At 51.0% G+C, this 27,470-nt stretch overlaps 1 long non-coding RNA gene across 1 annotated transcript in view; it reads right to left on the bottom strand.

The window, feature by feature from the left end:
- The window catches only part of LOC119965932, a 64,265-nt gene that overhangs the window by 18,112 nt on the left and 18,683 nt on the right, over positions 1–27,470 (bottom strand). Inside the window, exon 2 of the long non-coding RNA XR_005460636.1 lies at positions 19,709–19,808. This is a non-coding gene — a long non-coding RNA (uncharacterized LOC119965932). The remainder of the gene's footprint in view (positions 1–19,708; positions 19,809–27,470) is intronic.

Below are 27,470 nucleotides of genomic sequence, written 5' to 3'. Positions count from 1 at the left end.
TACCTGTAAATATACCGGCCGGGATTCTCCGAAATCCCGGCCAAGTGTTAACACTGGTGTCAAAACCGGCGCGAGTGACGTGTGTGCTGTGTGTTCGAAAGCCGGTGCAACACAGCCGGCGCGGTTCCGCGCATGCGCACCATGGCCAGCAAGGGTCTGCGCATTCGCGTGGGTTGCCGTCTCCGCGTCAGCGCCCGGGTAATAGGAGCCCTACAGGGGCCCGGCTAGGAGGAACATAGGCACCCTGGAATTAGCCCGCCAGCCGATCGGTAGGCACCGATCGTCAGAGCCCCCTCCGCCCCCCCCACCAGGACGGCCCTCGCAGCCAGAACACCGAGGTCCCGGCAAGTGGGACCATATGTAACCCACGCCGACGGAATTCGGTGGGCACTCGGCCCGTCGAGCGTGGAGAATCGCCGCGGGGGGCGCTTTGAACGGCCCACGACCGGCACGGCAGCTACCCCGCGGGCGCGATTGCTGCCGATTCTACGATTGGCGGCCCGGTGTCAGAGCGGCGTGGCACGATTCTCACGCGCCCCCCGACCATTCTCCGACCCGGCGCAGGATCGGAGTATCCCGACCGCTATGTTTGAAAACCCAGTAAAAAACATTTATAAAAAAATAAATAATACAACAGTGTCTAAACCCTGGCGTCTTTTGTCTGTTTGTATGCTTTATGTAAACTTAGGTTGGGAATGTTGAGGGCTTTTCCTGGGCTTTTCTCTCTGGCAGCACCTATTTTGAGCGCACACTACAAAATAGGCAGAGCTCCAATCGTGCTCGATCTCCACTTCCATAGTATTGCCTCCATCTTGGTTTCTTTCTTGCAGCATTTTAAATATCGACAATGATCAATGGCCAATTAAAGGCAAGTGGAGACCTAAATACGCAGGCAGAATATCGAAATGAGCGCACTAACTCCTTCGTAGCATGGGTCTGAAAACCAAAGATTTTGGGTGCGAGGTCACTGCCACGTTGGGTGGGATTCTGCGGTCACCCAGTCGCGTGTTTCTCGGCCGTGCACTGATTGTCGGTGGCGGCATTCTATCCTTCCGTCGCTTGTCACTGATATTTCCCATCTAAACCGTCACACACCACCACGAAATGCACTGCTGGTGGTGGTGTTGGTGGTGGTGGGGAGGGGGGGTGGGGGGGGGGGGGGGGGGGGGGGGGCACGCTGCCAGCAGGAAACGTCAATCCTGATGACTGGAGAATTCCGGCCAATATTTTCCCTTTCCCTTGCCATTGCTGTCGGAAATAAAATGTCAGTGAGGGAATGAGACTTGAACCAAATAAATAAGAGCACATAAATAATGCAGTTTGCCTTTAAAATAAGTTCACGAAACGTGTATGCCCTACAGATATCCTCAGTTCGATCCTGGTATTCCGTACTTAACACAAAAATAAGTATCATCTGTGAGCAAATTAAATTGACAGCCTTTGTTTATTTTAATTTACGTGCAGTCCATCAACGTCGACAGTACTGTCGAGTGCGTGGGTCAGTGGGGAAGAAGATAGAGCTCGAAAATAACCAGGATTACTGCACTAACAAAAGGAAATTTGTCACTTTGTCATTTAAGGTCGTAGTTAGCTTTTTGAGAGCAGAGGTTGAGCAGTGAGTGATCCTAGCAGGGTGGAAACTGATAGAGCATATATCACCATGGGGCAAAGGGCAATTTCCTTTTTAATAACTGCGAACACTGTAATATATATTTATGAAGGCATGAGGGCCAGATATCCTGGTGCCTGCTTGCAAAGACAGCAGGTGTTCACAGAAGGGAAAGGCTGCAAATGAAAGATAAGGGTGGTGACCTAAAAAGGACAAACACGATGGTAACAAAATCTAAAAAGAACTCATTTGAAACAAAATTCGAGCAGATACAGCTACTTCTTATAACCAACCGTGCAGATCGGTTGGTTGTCAAATGAATTTGTAGTGTTTTATTTCTCTGCCACATTGTACATCTTTAACGGTTTTCACCATCTTTTCCTGACAATTTTCTAACCGCGAGTAGTTGACTGCGGCATGGTTGGGTTTACACAGCCACACGCCAGATGGACTTGGACAGCAATGTGGCAAAAAGGAAACTTCATTAAAACATCAAAAATCTGATCAGAAGACAATGGCCGGAAGCTTTCAGCCCTCTTACGGCGGCTTTTCTCACGCTGGAGGCAGCTTGTCGTGGGGCGAAGGCGGCATCCTTCAGTCTGGCCAAAGTCCACTGCCAGGGAACCCGCCGTGGGGATTGACTTCGGTGGGGCCGGAAGGCCCAGATTTTCACCACGATGGAGAGACTCCCTATCATGGCACAAATCCTGGAAATTACCAAAAATTAGAAGTCCCGGCCCCGAACTCAACATGTTCCATTTTCACGGGGGCGGGTATTGAATCAGGTCGGGGTTCACGGATGCAAGTATTGCGGATGCAGCTGACCATTTAACTCACCAGCTTCCTCCACTGAAGTGGGATTTTGGTAGGTCGGATGTGTGAAACCTGAAGTGTGCAGATTAGATCAGGTAAGAGGACATCTGAACTTGGTGGATTAATTTGGATAGACATTGCACCCCTTTGGATAGGTAAGCTTCCCTTATGGATCAGGTCCCGGGACACTTTTGGGAGTGGCAAGGCACTATTTGGGATTGATAAAAATGGACATAATGATGCACCTTTTATGCAGAAATTCATTAGAACTGCCAAGATGTCACGAAATTGTCAAAGGACTGTCAAGCTGTCAAAGAACTGTCTGACGATCAAAGAAATGTCCAGCTGTGAAAGAACCGTTAAGCTATCAAAGAACTATCCAACTGTCAAAGCACTGCTGAGCTATAAAAGAAATGTTAAGCTATCAAATAATTTTCAAAGCTGTCAATCAGCTGTCAAATGATACAAGCATGAAGGGAGGAATGGGAAAGGGTGTAAAGGGTGGGGGGCAGAGGACCTGGGTTAGCGTTAATTGTGAGAATGTTGGCATAGGGGCCATTAAATGGGCCATCAGGATGTGGGGGAATAGTTTGCATGAGGGGTCAGGGGATAGTTAGGGGAGCATATGTTGGTGTAGGGGATGAGGAGCCATGGAGATTGGGTAGAGGGGCATGAGTTTCCTGAGTCGATAGGAGAAGCCATGCAGTTTGAATGAGGGTCATGATTTGGCTTAGGTTGACATTGGTGGAGCATAGTGAGTGTGTGAGGGGCTGTGGAGTGTGGGTGGAGGGATGATTTTTGTTTTATTCTCATTTTAAAAATTTATTTCAACACAGTGCTGGAGGTCAGAGGCTGACTTCCTTTCCGGTCCGCTGACCTGGATCTAAAATCTGGCTTGTGAGTGACCATTTTTAAAGTTTGGGTTTGCAGAATGGGGAGTGATAATTGGACCGATTTATTTTTGTTTCATCATAGGTTTTAGTATCGAATAATGATGTATATTATAACCACAGACGCTGACTATTATTTCTGCCAATGTATCTTATGTCAATGATCAGAAGTTGCTTCAGAGAAGTTTTCATTGATCAACTTCTTTTCTGGTTAAGTTCATGTTTCTCAGGGCTGAAACATACCTTCTTCAACACATTTTGTCTCTTTCAACTTCATTGATCAGTATTCATTGTCTTGCCTCATTGAAATGATTTGTAATAATTTAGGTGTCATCTCTCCAGCCATTTGTTAAAATCCCAGTGCACCCCAGATTCCATTTAACAATTGCTCTTAAAATTATCACATCAACTGAGGAGAACTTCCTTGCTGGTCTTCAAAATAGTGTTCATGCCTGAGGGGACAAATGGGGCTTCTGCTAATATTTCATCCACAAATGTAGCACTTCCTTGGCGCTGCACTGGAGTGGCAGAGGTGGCTGAAGGGGAAGGGGAATATAGATGAAACAGCAAGATAAGAGAGAAGTAGATGGCAGGCATTTAAAGGATTATTTCATAACTCTCAAAGATTTATTCCATTGAGAAAAATATAGGGCAAGGTTCTCTGTTTTGGAGACCAAGGGCTGGATTCTCCGATTTCGAGGCTATATACAGGGTTGGACTCTCCGATGTCCGGAAGAAGCGGCTGGTCTTACGCCCCCGCACCGATGCTCCGCCCGGTGGTGAACTAGCAGACGCGCCACGTAAAACCCCTGCCTTTACCTGCAGCGGTCGCACTGTACAACATGGCGCCGGCCGTGTGCGGACGCGACCTGCCAGATAGTGCCTCCCCCCTCACCACCCGCAGACCACCCCCGACCAGCCCCCGCAGACCCCCCCCCACCCCCCCCGCCAGCGGAACGGCTCCCTGCCCCCAACTGTGGCAGCGCTGGACACTGTACGCATCCGCCATGCCAGGTTGACGAACCCTCAGATCACAAGTGATCCACGCCATCGGGATGTCGGCCCAACGGGGGCGGAGCAAAGGGGGACGGCCTTCAGGTGATGTCCTGAGGCCGTCCGAACGGTGTGCGGCGTACTCAGCGAAGACGCCGTTTTGAAGGGGGCGGAGCATCCGAAAAACGACGCCGCCCCCAATTTTGCCGTCAAAAGGGATTCTCCAGCCAAATGCCGAATGTGATTCCGCAGTCGACAATCGGAGAATCACGCTGTGGTGAATGTATTCACCAGAATAGGTTTTCTGTGGAGTACTGTAATATGATCCCTTTTCCATGTAGTGTACTGGAACCCTGGTGGGCTCAGCCTCTGGCTCCAGCCCCCCATGAAAGGTATATAGACCGGCCGCCTGGGGGCGCCGCTCAGTTGTTACAGCGATCTCGGGCAGGCAAGTTCTTGAGTAATAAAGCCTATGTTCTCTCGCTCTCATCGTCTAGCAGTGGATCAATGGTACATCAATTTATTACACAAAGACATCACTATGGAAGCCGCTCTGAAGCCTGATAAATTGGAACTCGACGCTGTGGTGAATGTAATTCACACTATAGTATTGTGTCCTTGTGGGCTCTGTCTGTGAGCCGTTGCGTGGCTCTGCCCACAGGGGGAGATGAGGAGCTTGTACAGGGCTCCACCCTCGGCTCCACCCATGGCCCCTCCCACTACCAGAAGTATAAAGTGCTGCAGCCGTATGAGCCTGCCCTCAGTTCTTCTGGTCGCAGGCAGGCTCAGTTGTAAGTCTATTAAAACCACAGTTTACTTCCAATCGTGTCTCGAGTGAATTGATGGTCACATCAGATGCACAAGCAATAGATGCTAAAGAAATCTTCTCCCACTGGCTCCGCTGTTTTGAGGCCTACCTCGACTCCTCTGCAACGCCTCCCTCCGACGCCCTCAAGCTGCACCTCCTCCATGTCCGGATGAGCCACCGAATCTCGGGTACGATTCAGGACCCAGCCACGTATGACGCGGCAGTGGCGATTCTAAAGAGACAGTTTGTGAAGTCCGTGAACAAAGTGTTCGCGCGGCACCTCCTCACTACCTGTGAATCGGTGAAGAATCGCTCAAGATACGGTGAATCGCTGGACGAGTACCTGGAGAACCTGACTCTACTTGCCCGCAACTGCAACTACAGGGATGTGAAGGCCGACGAGCACATGAAACTGATCATCCGGGACCCCTACGTGGCTGGGATCGGGTCAAACTACATCTGGAAAACAGGGCCAATGACCTACAGGACACGGTAAAGCTAGCCTCCTTATTAGAGGTGGCCTACCAGAGCCTCAGCGCATTCCCGGCAGACCCAGCGAACCCATCGTGGACACCACAGGTGCGGCCTTCACCAGACACGACTACGTCCCGGGCCTGTGCCTCGTGGCTGCCCGTTCAGCCCGGGGGACTGCCTTGCTACTTCTGCGGTCAGGGCCAACACCCCCAGGCGGCGTTGCCCAGCCCGCACCGTGACATGCAGCGACTGCTGCAAAAAGGGACTTTTCGCCAGAGTGTGTCTGGCCCGATCCAAAGCCTCGAAGTCGAAAGCTTACCAGGCCCGACCCACGGACTCCAGGCCCGCAGACCCCACAATGTGGCTGCGAGCCTGCCGGCACCGCCCCCTTCAGACGCGTCATCCACCTCATGCAGCTCGTAGGGGCCGCCATCTTTAACCCAGCTTGACACGTCTGACCCGTGGATGCGGCCAGATTGGCCGCCATCTTCAGCACCAACCGACACATGTGACCGATGGGGGCGGCTATCTTGGTCGCCATCTCCGACCCAGCCCGACACATGCGACCCGTGGGGGCCGCCATCTTACGACCCCGATACCTCCGACCACGCAGACTACCCGCAGCTCGGTGCAGTTACCCTCGACCAGTCACGGCCAAAATACTTGAAGAACTTGATGATGGCCGTCCGGGTCAATGAGCACGAGACCCCTGTCCTTTCGACCTCGGGAGCACAGAGAGCTTCGTCCACCCTGACACGGTACGGCGCTGCTCCCTCCACATCTACCCCGCATCCCAGACAATCTCCCTTGCTTCCGGATCACATTCAATGCCGAAGGTACTGTATCGTGAACCTCACGATACAGGGCACTGAGTACACCCGTTTTAAACTGTATGTCCTCCCTCACCTCTGCGCCCCGCTACTGCTTGGAATCGACTTCCAATGCAGTCACCGAAGTCTGACTCTAAAATTCGGAGGACTCCTACCCCCCCTCACTGTATGTCGCCTCGCGACCCTTAAGGTCACCCCCCACTTCGTATGTCACTTCGCGAACCTCACCCCCGACTGTAAGCCTGTCGCTACTAGGAGCAGGTGGTACAGTGCACAAGACATGATTTTTATCAAGTCAGAGGTCCAGCGACTCTTGAGGAAGGGGGTCATCAAGGCCAGAAACAGCCCTTGGAGAGCACAAGTGATGGTTGTCAGGACCGGGGAGAAGAATCGGATGGAAGTGGACTATAGCCAGACCATTAATCAGTTCACGCAACTTGATGCGTACACCCTCCCCGCATAGCAGAGATGGTCAACCAGATCGCACAGTACCGGGTGTTCTCCACGGTAGATCTGAAGTCTGCCTACCACCAGCTCCCGATCCGCCCGGAAGATCGCCACTACACTGCTTTTGAAGCAGCCGGCCAATTCTTCCACTTCCTCAGGGTCCCGTTTGGCGTCACTACTGGGGTCGCGGTTTTCCAGAGAAAGATGGATTGAATGGTGGACCGGTACGGGTGGCGGGCTACATACCCGTACTTGAACAATGTTGCCATCTGTGGCCATGATCAGCAGGACCATAACGCCAACCTCCAGAGGTTCCTCCAGGCCACCCAGCCCCTCAACCTCACATATAACAAAGAGAAGTGCGTTTTCCGCATAACCCGGCTAGCCATCCTCGGCTATGTCATGGAATACGGGATCCTAGGGCCCGACCCCGACCGCATGTTCCCCCTCATAGAAATTCCCTTTCCCCACAGTCTCCAGGCCCTCAAACACTGCCTTGGGCTCTTTTCCTACTATGCCCAGTGAGGCCTCAACTATGCGGACATAGCCCGCCCACTTATCAAAACCACTACATTCCCCCTGATGGCTGAGGCCTGCTCGGCCTTCAGCCGCATCAAGGCAGATATTGCCAAAGCCGCGATGCATGCGGTGGATGAATCCATCCCTTTCCAGGTAGAGAGCGATGCGCCAGACGTCGCCCTGGCCGCCACCCTCAGCCAGGCGGTCAGGCCAGTAGCCTTCTTCTCTAGAACCCTCCACGCCTCCGAGATTCGACACTCCGCTGTTGAGAAGGAAGCGCAAGCCATTGTGGAAGCTGTGCAGCACTAGCCGGTAGGAGGTTCACCGTCGTCACCAACCAACGGTCGGTAGCCTTTATGTTCGACAACGCACAACGGGGCTAAATAAAAAACGACAAAATCTTGAGGTGGAGAATTGAACTCTCCACCTATACGTACAATATTAAGTATCGTCCTGGGGAGTTCAACGAGACCCCAGATGCCCTGTCCCACAGCACATGCGCCAGCGTGCAAGACGACCGACTTCGGGCTATACATATTGACCTCTGTTACCCGGGGGTCACTCAGCTTATCCACTTTATTAAAGCCCGCAACCTGCCCTACTCCACCCAGGAGGTCAGGGCCATGACCAGGGATTGCCAAGTCTGTGCCGAGTGCAAGCCCCACTTCTACCGGCCACACAAGGCCCACCTGATGAAGGCCTCCCGGCTCTTTGAGCACCTCAGCATCAACTTCAAAGGGCCCCTCCCTTCCACCAACCGTAATATACACTTCCTGACCATCATTGACGAGTACTCGCGCTTCCCCTTCGCTATCCCACATCCCGACATGACCTCGGCCATCGTTATAAAGGCACTGCACAGCGTCTTCACCCTGTTCAGTTTCCCTGCGTACGTCCACAGTGACAGGTCCACACCTCATTCATGAGCGATGAGCTGCGTCAGTAGCTGCTCAGTAAGGGCATCGCCTCGAGCAGGACTACGAGCTACAACCCGCAGGGAAACGGGTAGGTGGAGAGGGAGAACGCGACGGTATGGAAGGCTGTCCTTCTTGCCCTTCGGTCGAGAAGTCTCCAGATTCCCCGCTGGCAGGAGGTCCTCCCTGACGCGCTCCACTCCATTAGATCGCTCCTCTGCACAGCCACGAACGAGACCCCCCATGCACGTTTATATGTCTTCCCTAGGAAGTCCATCTCCGGGGTCTCGCTTCCATCCTGGATGACAACTCCGGGAACTGTCCTTCTCAGGAAGTATACGAGGAGCCATAAGACCGACCCCCTGGTCGGGAGGGTCCAGCTGCTGCACGCCAACCCCATTACACCTACGCCACGCACCAAGACGAACGCAAGATACGGTCTCCCTCCGGAATCTGGCCCCTGCTGGATCCCATGCCAAGGTGCCCCCCCCCACCTACCGCCACCCCCCCCAACCCTTAACGCCCCCCCCCCCCTGGGGCTCCTGTACTGTCCCGGGCCTATGCTGCCGCCATCCACCTCCCCCTTGCCACTAACCACCACCACCCTGCCTACCCCCACTCCTCAACTGTCACTGACACGCCGGGCCGAAGCTCCAGACGACACACTTCCGGAGTCAATGACCACGTCGGCAGCACCCGCAGCACCGCCGGGGCTGAGGAGGTCCAATGAAACAGTCCGGCCCCCAGGCAGACTGAACATTTGATGACCCCACTTCACCCCCGCTGGACTTCATTTTTTTAACAGGGGGTGAATGTGGTGAATGTATTCACCAGAATAAGCTGTCTGTAGAGTACTGTAATATGATTCCTTTTCCATGTAGTGTACTGGAACCCTGGTGGGCTCCATCTCTGGCTCCGCCCCCCCGGACGGTATATAGACCGGCCGCCTGGGGATGGTGCTCAGTTGTTACACCGATCTCAGGCAGGCAGGTTCTTGTGTAATAAAGCCTATGTTCTCTCGCTCTCATTGTCTAGCAGTGGATTAATGGTACATCACCCGGCCCAAGTGTTGACTCTGGGACTGAATTACATGGGGTTCACTTTCCCGTTGGGGGTTTATTTCCGAAACAATTCAGGACATGCTAATGGACCAGCACCCTGCCCACGTGAATCTAGAGGAATTCTCATTCCTGCCAGCGTCAGATTTTTTGGGGGCCGGAATTGGCACTGGAGAGTTTGACAAGCTGGTGCTGCTTATAGGCACTCCACTCCCCACACACTCTCACTCCAACCAAGAAGGTGGCCCCGCAAAGAGTTCACCTCCAGCTCATGGATGCAGAGCTGGGAAGAATGCTAGATGCAGTGGAGGAGCGGCGGGACATCCTCTTCCCCAGAGTGGGCAGGAGACTCCCAGCCATGGATGTGAACGGGCCTGGGTGGAAGTGGCAGAGGTGGTGAGCGCTGTGAGTCTCTCCAGGCGGATTGGCATGCAGTGTCAGCAAAAGGTGAACAACCTCTTTCGGTCAGCTCGGCTGAGTCACCACCTCTGTGCCCTAGCATCATACTCATCACTCACCTCTCACACCGCCTCGTCCCCCCGCTCCAATAAAACCCCATCCGCCTGCCCAGGTGCCTTGCACACACAGGCCACCAGCTACAGACCCCCCCCCCCGTCCCCCCCATGGAATTTGCATCTATGCATCTCACCATGTCCTTTATGTGTCCCCTTGGTAATGATGACCCATAATCGCTGAGAGTGAGAGAAAACTGGAAGGGGCGCGCCAGACCTCAGAGCTCTCGCTGTCACCGAGCAGAGGGTGATGGAGCAAGCTGGGGAGGGAGCAGAGAGGGCTGTCTCTCAGGCTGATGCGGAATGGGCCAACCAAATGAGCCGCTCATGCAAATTGATGTCCCTTTAGCAAGTGAGTCACCCCTCTCCCCCAGGCGACACCTTCCCAGGATCTCAGCAAGTGTCTTGTCTTTTATCTGAAAGGATTAGCATCAGGTGCAGCCGGCCTGTCTGGGGTACCGCAGTCACAACACCAGCGGACCAGTCCGGACACGACACCGACTTCTCAGCACTGCATTCACCTGCACCCTCCACCATCGCAGAGACTGCCACCTCGGTGGGTCATATTAGTGAGGAGGCTCCTGGGTCACCATCTGGTACGCACATCGCACATGCTGCAGCACATCAGGTGGAGGTAAGAACTCCCAAGGGAGCGGACAGTCAGAGGGCTGCCCGATCCCAGGAACCAGCTGTAGTCCAGGCAGGTATCGCGCTTCTGGATAGATTTATCCCATCACTGGTGGAAATGCAGACACAGAGCCAAGATCTACTGGGGAAGGGTGTCAGTAACCTTCCAGGCCGGCAAGTGCAGCTAGTCCAACCACCTACAAGTGCAGGAGACACGACCAACAATGCATGGTACCCAATACAAAACGGGTGCTGTGGAAGCTTTGGGTGAAAAAGTCACAGCCGTGGGACAAGATCTCCAAGGCTTCGGCTGGCCACACTGTGCGGTGGATGGCAGAAGCTCAGGATAGTGGAGCCAGTTACAGGCAGACATGTCCCGGGCTCACATGGACATTGCTGCGGCGCTCCAGAGCTTGACCCAGTTACAAAGGGTCATGGCTGAGAGCATCAAGAACATTGACCGGGCGCTGACTGAGCTGAGCCAGACACAGCTGGACATGACCAAGGCGCAGAGGGACATGAATCACTCACTGAGGAATGTGGCCCAGCCTCTGTGCTGCATGGCTGAGGGTGGCAAGACCGTGGTCAAGGCAAGAGCTGGCCTCCAGGACTGGCAGCACCAGGTGACAGTAGAACCTCCGGAGCTCACTTCGGCTCATCTCCGACCTATGGAGTAACCCGGGGTCCATCGAGCACTCCGAGGGAGGAAGAAGTGATGGGGCCCGTGGCGATGCCTCCCGCAAGGGAACTGTTGGAATACATAAGAGTTTCTGAATCCCTGTCACTTGACACTGGCACATCTGATGGGCAGTGGACTGAGTAGGGTGGCACCTCATCACGTGTGACACCTGAAGGTCGGCTAGGAACATCCAGGTCCAGGCCCTCCAGGTGACGGCTGCCAAAGGCACCCCAGGTCAGTGGACGAGACATGCAGCAGACTGTCTCCACGTCTGATGTGCTGTCTGGGGTCACACCTAGAAGGGGCAATAGGCCACATAAGCTAAAGAAGTTAGATACCAGTAAGTTGGCATAGGTGCAGCACATAGGTTAGAGGTAGGGGTCAGGGCACAATAATTTATAAGTCATGATTAAAGATCTTTTCACCAAAATTCTGAAGTGCCGCAATCTTGAATGAAATGAAAATGAAAATGAAAATCGCTTATTGTCACGAGTAGGCTTCAATGAAGTTACTGTGAAAAATCCCGAGTCGCCACATTCCGGCGCCTGTTCGGGGAGGCTGGTACGGGAATTGAACCGTGCTGCTGGCCTGCCTTGGTCTGCTTTAAAAGCCAACGATTTAGCCCAGTGTGCTAAACCAGCCCCTGAAGGTTGTGAGGGATTGGCTGAGTTGGTTGTAGAGGGTATGTCGTGTGGGGGTGTGTGGGAAGTTGGTGGTGTGGGTGTTGGGGGATGGCTTGGGGCAGGGCCCTCAGGAAAACTGGATGTTCCACCTGTAGTCACCCTCAGAGGAGGCAGACAATGAGTGCAGAGGTGTGAGGGTCCTTGTAGGACAGCTTACCCAGTGAGTGACCAGGCACCGCTCACCATCTCCACAATTTCCTGCTGTGTCCGCCCCCCGACCCCACCCCCCACCCCCCACCTTCCGCTATCTCCCCCAAAGGATAGATGGGCTGGTGAGGTGGAATGGCGATGAGGATGATCCGGGCGGAGAGTGGAATATGATCATGCAGGCAGGGGTCAGACTTTGTCAAACAATGTGGAGCACCAGAGTTCATCTCACAGCGAGTCATCATCGTCCTCCGTCCCGTGGACAAGACTGGCTGATACTGCCAACCCAGGGCCAGCACCTTGTAGTGATATTGGCAGGATTTCGGAGGGGGGAGGGGGAGTGGGGCGGTGGGATAGAGTGAAGGGAGGAGGGACAGAAGGCGATGTGAATGGCTATGGGGAACAGGAAACTACTTTGAACGGGGTGGGTTGGGGAGAGCATGGAGAGGTGGGACAGAGCGGTGGAGCTGCCAGTGGCCAGGCCTCCTAGTTGGCCAATCTGGAGGTGATGAAGTTGTCAGGTGTGAGGCGGCCCTGAAGTGCATGCTGGATGGCCTGCCACGCCAGCCCAGGCTGCATGCCTGTTTCCTCTTGGCCATCCTTCTGATGTCCTGGTCAGATGAAACTTGACCGTCTTCCTCCTCCCCCAGCATGTCCCCCCCCCCCCTGCTGAGCATTGTTATGCAGGGCGCAATAGGCCACCACAATGTTCGAGACCCTCCCAGGGCTACATTTGAGAACTCCCCCAGAGCATTGGAAGCACATCTTTGAGACGCTGATAGACTGCCCAATGACTCTCCTGGTTGCTGCATAAGCGTTGTTATAGCAGTTCTCCACCTCCAGACAGGCGTCATGAGCCAAGACATCAGCGGATAACCCTTGTCACCCAACCCGTCACCTGAGGGAGTGCTTCGAAGGCGCCGGGATCTGACGAGTGCTCAAGGACGTATGCGTTTTGCGCGCTGCCCGGGTAACTGGTGCAAACGTACATGATGTGCAGATGGTGGTCACATACCAACTGCACATTCAGGGAATAGAACCCATTCCTATTGATGAAGAGCATCCCCTGGTGAGTCAGTGCTCGGAGGGGAACATCTGTCCCACCTATCACCTCCAGTACATGGGGCATGCCAGCTATGGCAGAAAATCCTGCTGCCCGGGTATCCTGGTGGGCCAAGTTCACAATGAAGTTTATATAGTCTGCTACCTGGGCAAAAAGGGCATCCATCACAGCGTGGATCCACCTGTGTATGATGCCTGCGATAACCCAGGCAGGTCCCCACTTGGCGCCTAGAAAGACCTAAAAGCACAATCGTTCAGGGCGACCAAGGAGAATGGGTGTCCTCCTCATAGCCCCGCGCTTCCAGGTACGCCACCATTTTGCACAGGTGGTGCATGGTCTCCCTAATTAGTCAGAGTCTTCGGCAGCACCATGTGGTCCAGCAGGTCCTCGAACGACAGGTGCTGACGATATAAATATGTCCTGATACGGTGTCTCCTTCAAACCTACTCCTTGGCAAGTTGGACAGCTAGTTCACCAGCTTCACCAGCTGGCCCCTACACTTCTGAGGCAGGCTCCTGTTGTGCAGATCCCTTCCCGAGCAGGCCCTGTGCCTCCAGCCTCTGTGCAACCGCAACAACAGTTAGGCCTGGTAGATAGAGAGGATTCTTGAATGTACTCTGAAATTCCTTCTTTGCAGGGAGAGAAAAGAGCAGATTGGTTCGCAAAGTGAGCATTCCCTGCCCATCCAAATCCAACAGGCTACACAGTGACCCTGAGTGGCACGTCAGCTCCACCCTCCACATGTCCCCCCAAACCCACCCACACACCTCAGCCATTCCTCTGATAAGCTGACTTCCATACTGCAACCCTGTCCCTATCAGTGAGTGGCTCCTGGAAGCCTCTCTCCGCACCACCTGTCCCTCTCAATAGGGGTACCGGGTAGCTCCTGCAACCCATGTCAGTGATAGGCTGCGGCCCCTGTCCTGTTTCCCCAGTGGGGGTTCACTGTGCGCCTCCTCACTGGGTGGGCCGTGTGTTATCCCGCCAGCAGGGTGGCACCTGGTTTTTGGGTGGAGCGGGTCAACATGTGCCACCAATCACCTCCATGCTGATAGGCTTGTGTATGGGCAGATCCTACAGATGGGGGTGAGCGAGGGAAGTGGGTGTTGACTGGGAACTTAACCACAGTGTGATGTGGGTCTTGGGTGTGACACACAGGTTGTGACAACTGGACCGGGGGCAGAATGGATAGGAGCGGGGGTGCGGTGGGGCATGCTGGGCTTGGAGACAGCCGGTGGCCCTGCGGAGTGGGCTAGCTGATCGTGTCACTCTGCCTCTGCCCTGAGAGGGGCAGTGTGCCAGGGAGGGTGCCGAAGGCCACGGTGCATGTGTCCTTTGCTTGGTATGAGCTCTGCCATTCCCCTGCTTCCTCTGCAGTGGGGCTTGGCTTCTGATGAGGGCACTGAGGAGTGGCAGCACCTGGTGGGCCACTGATTGAGCTTGGCCACGCCCATCCCACTGATGTGTCAGCTGGGGTCTGAGGGTCTCCAGAGGGGCGGCCTGGGTGGGCTCCAGAGGCTCTGTGAACATCACAGGACACAGTGAGCAGTCAGCAGAGTGAGCATTGAAAACAATGGGTGCATTTAAAACAAATACTGTGGCAATGGTGGTCTGTGCCTGTCCACCCCAATCCCGACGAGCACCCTGAATCCACACAGCTGTCACTTTGATTTCGGCCATGCGCCCGACTCTCCGCCCGATCACGATTTGCCTTTCTGGCGTTGAAGGGGCGGTGAATCCGGAGCAGAATCTACCAAAAGGATATACAATTTGTGGTTAACAAGTTAAGGATGTCATCAAATTGAAAGAAAAGATGGATAGTTCTGCAAAGCTTAACCAGAAACTGGCAACCCATGAAGGATGTTCGAAAAAATAATAGAGGGAGAAATTAGAGTGTGAGCTTGAAATGTAAAAAGAAACAGTAAAACGCTTCTCCGCATATTTTGTCACGATCTCCGTGGAGACCGATAACTTTTAAAGAGAAATTTGAATTCGCAGTTAACAGCTGAAAGAATAATACATCAAGGTTTCACATTTTAAAACTTTCACTGTATCAAATAACTAAAAGCTACAGAAATAAATGGTTGCTTTTTACTTATCACACATCACACTCTCCATGGAAATACAGTCACTCTCACAAACAGCTCACAGTTGCTGCCAGTTTCCAAGGGGTTCCTTCCTTTTTCGTTTTTCCAGCCACGTAACGTCTCATCCCAGAACTATCTCTCACTGTGAGTGTACAATGTAGGTTTTGTCCTCTGGGTTCCAGGGTAGGTAAGTCTTCCAGCCTCCTTTAATTCTTCACAAACTCAGTCTTCAATCTGAGCATGAACTCCCACCTGCATTCTGCATGGTGAACAGTAGAACCAGCATTTCCTCCGCTTAAGGTGCAGGCTTGTCTGCCTCTAACTTTCAGATGGCCGCAGACTGCACAAAGCCAAACTCCAACTGTTGTCTGTATGGCATTCGTGGGTTTATCAGGGAAGCCTGTAACCTGATCTGAAAATGGATTCCTTGCACCCTCTTCCCCATGGCAATGGGAAATGCATAGACTTTTTGTTTAAGTAGAAATGTTAATTAGATATAGAACTTACAGTGCAGAAGGAGGCCATTTGGCCCATCGAGTCTGCACCAACCCACTTAAGCCCTCACTTCCACCCTATCCCCGTAACCCAATAACCACTCCTTACCATTTTGGACACCAAGGGCAATTTATCATGGCCACCACCTAACCTGCACGTCTTTGGACTGTGGGAGGAAACCGGAGCACCCGGAGGAAACCCACGCAGACACGGGGAGAACGTGCAGACTCCGCACAGACAGTGACCCAGTAGGGAATCGAACCTGGGACCCTGGCGCTGTGAAGCCACAGTGCTGGTCACTTGCGTTACTGTGCTGCCCTTATATTTGATTCCAAGTCCCTGTCATCTTGAAAATAATTGGATAATTTACAGCCTGTCTGTTAACACCTTTCTGGAATTTTAGAAGACTCAGGAACTAGGATTTCCCAGTCCTGCCCTGGGGGAGATTGGAAATTCCTGCAGCAAAGTCAATGGACCTTTTGCAGGTTCACCAAATTATCTGACCTGACTACACAATGATTTTACACAGACGCAGGAAAGGCCTCAGATAGGGAGCCTGCCCTTGCCATAGTGGAGGCCCATAAGTGGCCAATTGATGGCCATTTAAATGTTGTTTCCTGCCCAGCTTCAATTGGAGACATTTGCCGGTAGCTCCTTAAGGCAGGACTCTTCCGAAGTGAGACCCCGCCATCCAAAAAACTGAGGCCATAGTTTTGTGAAAAGGAAATCATGTTTGACAAATGTATTAGAGTTCTTTGAGAATGCAACATGCAAGATGGATAAAGGGGAACCAGTAAATGTAGGATGACTGGATAAAGGGGAACGATAGATGTAGGGCGAGATTCTCTGATCTCCCTGTGGTGTGTTTCTCGGTGGCAGGAGGTGACCCTCCATTGGCTGGTGGTGGGATCTTTTGATCCTGCCACCGTCAATAGGTTGCATTCCTTATAGATCTCATAATAACATGTTAGCACCCGCCCGCTCCCCCCCCCCCCGAATCACTAGTAGGCCCCCTCCTAATCTCTGACACGACCCTCCCAATCGCTGGCAAGGCCACCCCCAAGTGAACAAAACCCCATTATGGGTGCACTTGGTTTCGCTCGGAAGCTCCTTAGAACAAAGAAACAGCCTCTTTAAAAACAATTGTGGTTAGAAACAACATCTGCTCAAACGAGGAAACACGTCTGAGTAAATGGATGCTGAGGAGCTTTAAGAACATCAAAGCCAACCCTCCTTTGAAATAACCTGGACCTACCAATCAAGAGGCTTGTACAAGGTAATGGATCTTGAAATTGAAGGTAAACAATGCAATTCAAAGCTTTTAGGCATCTCGGCATGCCCAGAGGTTGAAACAGTTCAAGGGGAATGAAATTGAATGTGAAAAAAGCACTTCAAATGTTTCCAACATATCAAAGGAAAGGTTGTTACCTTCATCTGACAGATTTTTGAACTTGGCATGCTGGGAGAGACATCAAAGTGTTTCAAAGCTACAGAGGGAAGATCTGTTGCATGAACACCATCCTGGGAAAGACCCCGGACCTGATCCCCTGCAGCCTAGCCCAAGTCCCCCTGACCCCCATGAAGGATTCCCCTCACTTACCAGGAGTCAGGAGCATCAGGCCTCAAACATGATAATTATATTTAAATTCCTGTTGATCAGCTGTAATCATGTTCTCGCCTGCTCTGGCCGAGAATCTGCTCGGACTAGGCCAGGAGATTTGCAATTGGTTTGAGAGTCCCGTTTTGGCACTTGCGCCCAACTCAACAGGCACCTGAGACTAGCAGTCCCGAACATACATGGCTAGCATGTATCACTTGTGGCATCCAGCATTACATTCGATTACTTCTGAACTCGGAGGGCAGGAACCCCAACATGGCTATTGTCCACCCTCCTGTCATCAACTGACCTTGTAAAGGGTGCAGATGTAGGTTCCGCCCTATACAAGTTTGAGTGGGAGCTCCCAGAGTTAGCAGATAACCGAATATAATTGGTTTCTTATTGTGTTGGGTTGTATTGTACGTTGGCTCAACTCCGTGGAATCTGTGAGGAAAGCCAGGAATTTAATCCCCTCAACTGACAGACCAATAAAATTTAAATACTGTCTACATCTCAGGCTATAAATTATGGTTTATTCAGGCAAATTTAGATGAAAGCTAAGGTCAAAAAGGCAGTAGGTTGATCGATGCACCGAGCTTATTTAAGTTTGCATTTTTACACTGTACAAGAATTGGATGTAACGGTGATCATAGATCATAGAATTTACAGTACAGGAGGATGCCATTCGGCCCATCTGGTCTGCACTGGCCCTTACAAAGAGCACCCTACTCAAGCCCTGGTATCTACCCGATCCCCGTAACCCAGGATCCCCCAATTAACCTTTTTGGACACTAAGGGCAATTTACCATGGCCAATCCACCTAACCCGCGCATTTATAGACTGTGGGAGGAAACCGGAGCACCCGGAGGAAATCCACGCAGACACGGGGAGAACGTGCAGACTCCACACAGACAGTGACCCAGCCGGGAATCGAACCTGGGACCCTGGAGCTGTGAAGCAACTGTGCTATCTACTATGCTACCGTGCTGTCCAAATAATTTACATGTTGCTCCTTTTCAGCACCCTCCCCCTCCACCGTCCTTTGCCTCCCCCCCTTTTCTGCTGTCTCCAGGTCCTGTCCAGGTTTCACCATAGATAGTTTGTTTTGGCATTTGTTTTACTCTTATAGCTTTGTGAGGGTCCCCATGTCAGTCTCTCCCTGGGCTCCCCTTTGGCGTTTAATTGGGTCTCTCTCCCTTGTTGCTCCTCCTCTTCCTGTCTGCGTTCTGTCGCCCTGGTGGCTCCTGTGCATTTCCCCTCTCCCGTTCGCTCAGTTGTTGGCTTCGAACGGGTCTTGGAACAGGCTGATGAATGGCCCTCATGCTTTGTGGAAGCCCTCGTCCGACCCTCGGATGATGTATTTGACCTTCTCCAGATGGAGAAATTCCGCCCGGTCGGCCAGCCAGTCTGCAGCTGTGGGTGGTGCTGTGGATCACCTACTGAGCAGGATTCTCCGGTGATTCGGGGAGCAAAGGCAAGGGCGTTGGTCCTCTTCCCCATAGGAAGTTCTAGCTGGTCTAATACCCCGAAGGCTGTCACTCTTGGGCATGGCTCCACCCTCACCCCACAACCTTGGACATTGCCTCACAGAAGGCTGCCCGGAACCCAACAAGTCTGCGCCAGGCCCAGAACATGTGGGTGTGGTTGACCGGGCCCCTCTGGCACCGTTCACATTTATCCTTCACCTCCGGGAAGAACAGGCTCATTCCGGTTCTTGTCAGGGGTGCTCTGTGCACCACTTTAAGCTGCATTACGCTTAGCCTTGTGCAGGAGGAGGTGGAATTGGCCTTGCTCAGTGCTTCACTCCAGAGTCCCCAGCTCTATGTACATCCCTAATTCGACCTCAGATTTCTCCCTTGTTCCATCCAGTGGGGAGCGTACCTTTCTAAGAGACGTCCGTATATATCCCTTCCCTAGTGCGTTTGGGCTGGGCCGGACGTCGGGGATCGTTTCGGGGGACTTCAGAGATCAGAATTTAAATGGCGTCCCGATCTCTAGCTACACTAGGGAGTTCTGGTGAGCGGAGCTCCCCACTGTACAAAACAGGGCTATATGCGTGTTCCCCGTTCAAGCCCCTACTACAATGCCGGTCTTTTTTAATAATAATTTTACAACTTCATTGCAGTGTTAATGTAAGTCTACTGGTCACAATAATAAAGATTATTATTCAATTCCCCTTGCAATAAACAACAACATTCGATTAGCCTTCCTAATTTCTTGCTGTACCTGTACACCAGCCTTTTGTGATTCATGCACTAAGACACTCAGACCTCGATGCATCTCAGAGCTTTGCCATCTATCATCATTTAGATAATGTGCTTCTTTTTTATATTTCCTGCCATGCTAGACCATTTCACATTTTACCCACATTGTACTTAATTTGCCAGATCTTTGCCCATTCACCAAACAAATCTATATCCCTTTGTAGGCCCATCGTAACCACTTCATATCTCACTTTCTTACCTGTCTTTGTGCCATCAGCAAGCGTACTTTCGGTCCCTTCATTCAAGTCAAAAGGTTGAGGCCCCAGCAGTGATCCCTGTGGCATAGCACTTATTACATCCTGTCAACCAGAAAAAGACCCAATTATGCCCATTCTGTTTCCTGTTAGCCAGCCAAACCTCTATCCATGCCAATACATTCCCTCCTACAACATGAGCTTTTATTTTCCACAATAACATTTGATCTGGCACCTTATCAAATGCATTTTGGAAACCTAAGTATAATACATCCACAGGTTACATTTATCCACAGCACATGGGATTTCTTCAAAGAACGCCAATAACCAATACATTGGTTAAAAATTATTTCCCGTGCCACAAAATGTTCTCTGTCCAACATGCCTGGGTGCAGAAGCCAGCAATATCTCATTTTCAATGCTCCTGCAGATCCTGGCAATACTGTAAATCTGTGTCCTTGATGAAGCTCTTGTACGTGACAAGGACAAACTCAACAAAGTCCTTGAATTGCTTCTGTGCCTCCCAAGCCCCACCCCCTCCCACACCATTGCTATCGCTCCCAATGTCAATCCCCCTGTCAGTACAATGAGGGACAGGAAGAAGTAGCAAGGACATTGGCTTGCTTAGATCTTTCTCTTTCCTGATGATCTTCAGCTAATGCGTAGGGAGATCAGAAAGATGTCAGACATAATGAAGCAAAGCCATGAATCATAAATAGGTTTCAAAGGCCAGAATCTGTCTTGACAAATTATTCAATGAAGCAGTGCAGCTCCAGTACAGATTGTGATGCATAGAATCCCTGCAGTGCAGAAGGAGGCCATTCAGCCCATCAAATCTGCACTGACCCTATGAAAGAACATGCTACCTAAGCCCACTCCCTCACCCTGTCCCCGTAGCCCCTTAACCCCACCTAACCGCCACGCCTTTCGGCACTAAGGGACAAATTTAGCATGGCCAATCCACATAACCAGGACATCTTTGGACTGTGGGAGGAAACCGGAGCAGCTGGAGGAAGCCCACGCAGACACAGGGAGAATGTGCAAACTCCACGCTTTCAATCACCAAGACCGGGAGTGAACCTCATCCTTGGTGTTGTGAGGCAGAAGTGCTAACCACTGTGCCACCATGCCACCCTCCTTACCCTTCCTCCTTACTGGGATGGTCAACACCCTCAAAGGCTAGAGTTCGAACACTGCTTAGCTCCTTCACCATTTTTTGTTTGTTCGTGGGATGTGGGCGTCGTAGGCCACGTCAGTATTTATTGCCCATCCCTAATTGCCCTTGAGGGGGAAGTTAAGAGTCAACCACATACCGAGAGGAAATGTTTGATGCAACAATGCTGTTTGCAGATATCATTTTAAAATAACTGACGATGCTCCAGATCTTTATAAAGTTCATACGAGAGCTAATTCCTGAACTCCCAGCACACTGTCTTGCTGTATGGGAGCAGAGGGAAAACACATGGCACCTGTGATGGAAGAACATCGTGAATAATAAATCTTAAAAATAGGACTCATGACACCCAGAAGAAAATGTGTTCTAGTTGGGGTTTGAACTGTTTAATGATAAGCATTGTCAACCGATCTGGTTGTCGGCCATGGGTTCGATTGGAGGCCATCTTGGCTCTGAGTTCCAGAATTCCAGGGTGGGATTCTGCAGCCCCACCCACTGGCAGGATTCTCCGGTCCCACCAAAGTAAGTGAACCTTTGGCTGCCTCGCTGCAACCGCCCCCACCATGCCATAGAGTCATTTATTGCATATTAATGGCCCTTCGGCCCATCGAATCCACGTGGCTCTCCACGGAGCAATCCAGTCAGAAACAATCCAAGTTCTTGTCCCATTCCAGGGACCTCAGCACATATCCAGGTTCACATCCCACCTGCCTTATCAGGAGGATGTAAAATGTCCCAGGGCACTAAGTGAAGAAGAGCAGCTGAGCTCTACCCCCTGCCCAATGTGTTCAACCAAGAGTTCAAAAATAGCCTATCTGGTCCTTATCTCATTGCTGTTTTTGGGATCTCACTGTGCACATTGGCTGCACTTTTTCTCACAGTACAACAGTGATATAACAGGTACATTTTTGGTAATAAAGACCTCTAGAACAGCCTGAAGTCATGAAAGGCACTATATAAATGTAAGTTCCGAATAATTTTACGTGTATAGCACTCACATGTTATGCAGTCCTCGCTTATCATGGACAGTTACTTGGGTTGGGCAGATGGCACTAATCATTTTCCATTTCCACTCGGGATCCATCCTTGGTGCAGACAAAGTTAACGGGAGGTCTTCAAAACCATGTAGAGTATCAGAACCATAGAACCGTAGAATTCATACAGTGCAGAAGGGGGCCATTTGGCCCATCGAGTCTGCACCAACCCTCTGAAAGAGCACCCTACCTAAGCCCCCTCCTCCGCTCGATCCCCGTAGCCCCATAACCCCACCTAACCTCCACATCTTTGGACACTAAGAGGCAATTTAACATGGCCAATCCACCTAACCTCCACATCTTTGGACACTAAGAGGCAATTTAACATGGCCAATCCACCTAACCTGCACATATTTGGATACTAAGGGAAAATTTATCACGGCCAATCCCCCCAACCTGCACATCGTTGAACTGTGGGAGTAAACTGGAGCACCCGGAGGAAACCCACAAAGAAACTGGGAGAAAGTGCAAATTCCACACAGACAGTCACACAAGGCCGGAATAGAACCGAGGTGCCTGGCGCGGTGAGGCAACAGTGCCTACCACTATGCCACCTACTGAAAGTGTTTTCAGAAGAGCCAGGAACCACAGTGCACAGGGCAAAAGCGGCAGAGATTAGTTATAACCTGAGAGGCTGGTGGGTGCAGGGTCAGTCAAAGCTTTCAAATGTCAATGATGTATACTGTACTTGATTTTGGGGAAAAACCTGACAAGGGGTAAGGGCAGGGGGAGTGAAACTAATTGGATAGGTCTTTCCGATGGACAGCACAGGCGGAATGGTATATTTTTGGGATGTATCATTCTGCGATTCTACATCACCAACCTTTAGATTCCTGACTCCTCAAAACCCATACATTCTGTCAAATTCTGAATGCTCATCCACATAAGATCAGGAGCTATAAAGCAGAAAGACCTGCTTGTATTTCCTCACTGACTCAAATAAATGAAGGATTGAGGGTATCCTGCTGTCGTAAAGTAAACAGCAACGAGCCACATAGTGGAAAATCCTTGCCCAAAGTATCTATTGATCGTTCATATATCTGCTTTCCCCTGACAGCTCTTCAATTTATCCATGACACAAAGCTGGAATGTTTCTATAGGCTTGTAGAGACAGCATTTACACGTGGTGGATTACCAGGAAACATTTCACAAATATCCATCAGTCAAATAGCTTATTATTGAAACGCGGCAGTGTGTCCCCGTCGGGCTGCCAATGTCAACAGACTTGCACACTGAGGAGAGCTCCCAATGCTGAGAATGCTAGAGATTCCAACATTGTGAATCGTCCACCATAAGCAGGAGGTCCCTGGCACCAGATGCTTGGGCTGGCTTCAATGCCCATATTTCACATTGCTGAACGCATTCCGACATACCTAAGGGCCAAGCCAGCCATTGCAACACTGCAGATCTCATATGACTTGGCCCGGGCTTGGTAGATTTGCTGTACTAGAGCTGGGCTGTGACTTGTGCAGCTGCCTTTCGAGCAATGCTGGAGATAAACCCCAGGAAGCAATGTCAAAATGCTGGTGCTGGAGCCAATCCGCAGATGTCGAGAAAACGCAAGTATATTTAGAGGGGGTAGGTTGCCTTAGCAGCAGGTGAAGTATGTCAACAGTGTTTGAATGTCAGGTAATCTAGTCTACCTTATTAAATAGTTGAAACTCATCAGGTTGTATGCAATCAGCCTGATTTAGAATATCTTGATCATACCCTAATCACGACAGCTGAATAGAGCTACTGTGTGTATGTATATGGTCTGCAAGTGGTCACAAATCTTTTAAAAAATGCTTTATTGTCTAAAAAAGCAAAGAAGAAGAATTAAAATATGAAATTTGTTAAACTGTGACTGAATATGAATAATGGGTTTGATCTGTCTGCCTTGAGGATAGGCTTAGAAATGGATGGACTTCAATCTAAAGCCTTAAATCCACGATACAAGCAGCCTGTCAACTATACAGGCAGCATGCCCACTATACAAGCAGCCTGTCCACTATACAAGCAGCATGCCCACTATACAAGCAGCCTGTCCACGATACAAGCAGCCTGTCAACTATACAAGCAGCATGCCCACTATACAAGCAGCCTGTCCACTATACAGGCAGCATGCCCACTATACAAGCAGCCTGTCCACGATACAAGCAGCCTGTCAACTATACAAGCAGCATGCCAACTATACAAGCAGCATGCCCACTATACAAGCAACCTGCCCACTATAAAAGCAGCCTGGCCACTATACAAGCAGCATGACTACTATACAAGCAGCCTGCACACTATACAAGCAGCATGCCCACTATACAAGCAGCATGCCCACCATACAAGCAGCATGCACACTATACAAGCAGCATGCCCACTATACAAGCAGCCTGCCCACGATACAGGCAGCCTGCCCACTATACAAGCAGCATGACCACTAAACAAGCAGCATGACCACTATACAAGCAGCATGCACACTATACAGGCAGCATGCACACTATACAAGCAGCCTGTCCACTATACAAGCAGCATGCACACTATACAAGCAGCATGCCCACTATACAAGCAGCCTGCACACTATACAAGCAGCCTGTCCACTATACAAGCAGCATGCACACTATACAAGCAGCATGCCCACTATACAAGCAGCATGCACACTATACAGGCAGCCTGCACACTATACAAGCAGCATGCCCACTATACAAGCAGCATGCCCACTATACAAGCAGCCTGTCCACGATACAAGCAGCCTGTCAACTATACAAGCAGCATGCCCACTATACAAGCAGCATGCCCACTATACAAGCAACCTGCCCACTATACAAGCAGCATGCACACTATACAAGCAGCATGACTACTATACAAGCAGCCTGTCCACGATACAAGCAGCATGCCCACTATACAAGCAACCTGCCCACTATACAAGCAGCATGCACACTATACAAGCAGCATGACTACTATACAAGCAGCCTGTCCACGATACAAGCAGCATGACTACTATAAAAGCAGCATGCCCACTATACAAGCAGCATGCACACTATACAAGCAGCATGCACACTATACAAGCAGCATGCACACTATACAAGCAGCATGCACACTATACAAGCAGCATGCACACTATACAAGCAGCATGCACACTATACAAGCAGCCTGCACACTATACAAGCAGCATGCCCACTATACAAGCAGCATGCACACTATACAAGCAGCATGCCCACTATACAAGCAGCCTGCACACTATACAAGCAGCCTGTCCACTATACAAGCAGCATGCACACTATACAAGCAGCATGCCCACTATACAAGCAGCCTGCACACTATACAAGCAGCCTGTCCACTATACAAGCAGCATGACCACTATACAAGCAGCATGACCACTATACAAGCAGCATGCACACTATACAGGCAGCTTGCACACTATACAAGCAGCATGTACACTATACAAGCAGCCTGTCCACTATACAAGCAGCATGCCCACCATACAAGCAGCATGACCACTATACAAGCAGCCTGCCCACTATACAAGCAGCATGCACACTATACAAGCAGCCTGTCCACTATACAGGCAGCATGTCCACTATACAAGCAGCCTGTCCACTATACAGGCAGCATGCACACTATACAAGCAGCCTGCCCACTATACAAGCAGCATGCCCACTATACAAGCAGCCTGTCCACTATACAGGCAGCATGCACACTATACAAGCAGCCTGTCCACTATACAGGCAGCATGCACACTATACAAGCAGCCTGCCCACTATACAAGCAGCATGCACACTATAAAAGCAGCCTGTCCACTATATAGGCAGCATGCCCACTATACAAGCAGCCTGTCCACTATACAAGCAGCATGCACACTATACAAGCAGCCTGCACACTATACAAGCAGCATGCACACTATACAAGCAGCCTGCCCACTATACAAGCAGCATGCACACTATACAAGCAGCCTGTCTACTATACAAGCAGCATGCACACTATACAAGCAGCCTGCACACTATACAGGCAGCATGCACACTATACAAGCAGCCTGTCCACTATACAAGCAGCCTGTCCACTATACAGGCAGCCTGCCCACTATACAAGCAGCCTGTCCACTATACAGGCAGCCTGCCCACTATACAAGCAGCATGACCACTATACAGGCAGCCTGTCCACTATACAAGCAGCATGACCACTATACAGGCAGCCTGCCCACTATACAAGCAGCCTGCACACTATACAAGCAGCCTGCACACTATACAAGCAGCCTGCACACTATACAAGCAGCCTGCCCACTATACAAGCAGCCTGCACACTATACAAGCAGCCTGCACACTATACAAGCAGCATGCACACTATACAAGCAGCCTGCACACTATACAAGCAGCCTGCACACTATACAAGCAGCATGCACACTATACAAGCAGCCTGTCCACTATACAAGCAGCCTGCCCACTATACAAGCAGCCTGCACACTATACAAGCAGCCTGCACACTATACAAGCAGCCTGCCCACTATACAAGCAGCCTGCACACTATACAAGCAGCCTGCACACTATACAAGCAGCATGCACACTATACAGGCAGCCTGTCCACTATACAAGCAGCATGACCACTATACAGGCAGCATGCCCACTATACAAGCAGCATGCCCACTATACAAGCAGCCTGCACACTATACAGGCAGCATGCCCACTATACAAGCAGCCTGTCCACTATACAAGCAGCATGCCCACTATACAAGCAGCCTGTCCACTATACAAGCAGCCTGCCCACTATACAAGCAGCATGACCACTATACAGGCAGCATGCCCACTATACAAGCAGCATGCACACTATACAAGCAGCATGACCACTATACAAGCAGCATGCACACTATACAAGCAGCCTGTCCACTATACAAGCAGCATGCACACTATACAAGCAGCCTGCACACTATACAAGCAGCATGCACACTATACAAGCAGCCTGCCCACTATACAAGCAGCATGCACACTATACAGGCAGCATGTCCACTATACAAGCAGCCTGTTCACTATACAAGCAGCATGCACACTATACAGGCAGCCTGCCCACTATACAAGCAGCATGTCCACTATACAAGCAGCATGCACACTATACAAGCAGCATGCACACTATACAAGCAGCATGCCCACTATACAAGCAGCATGTCCACTATACAAGCAGCATGCCCACTATACAAGCAGCATGTCCACTATACAAGCAGCATGCACACTATACAAGCAGCATGACCACTATACAAGCAGCCTGCACACTATACAAGCAGCATGCACACTATACAAGCAGCCTGCACACTATACAGGCAGCATGCACACTATACAAGCAGCATGCCCACTATACAAGCAGCATGCACACTATACAAGCAGCCTGTCCACTATACAAGCAGCCTGCCCACTATACAAGCAGCCTGCCCACTATACAAGCAGCATGCATCGCTCTCGACTTGGAATGGTAACGTCTCGTTGACCGCATGCATCGCGGCCTTGGCGATGTCAGCCTTGATACGGTTGAAGGTCTGGTGAGCTTCGGCCGTTAGGGGTAAAAGAGTGGATTGAATGAGTGGGCGGGCCTTGTACGCATAGG

This window comes from Scyliorhinus canicula, chromosome 5, assembly GCF_902713615.1.
Source record: "Scyliorhinus canicula chromosome 5, sScyCan1.1, whole genome shotgun sequence".
NCBI classification, from domain to species: Eukaryota; Metazoa; Chordata; class Chondrichthyes; order Carcharhiniformes; family Scyliorhinidae; genus Scyliorhinus; species Scyliorhinus canicula.
Note: the sequence above shows the minus strand (reverse complement) of the source record. Positions and strands in the feature narration are given on the sequence as shown.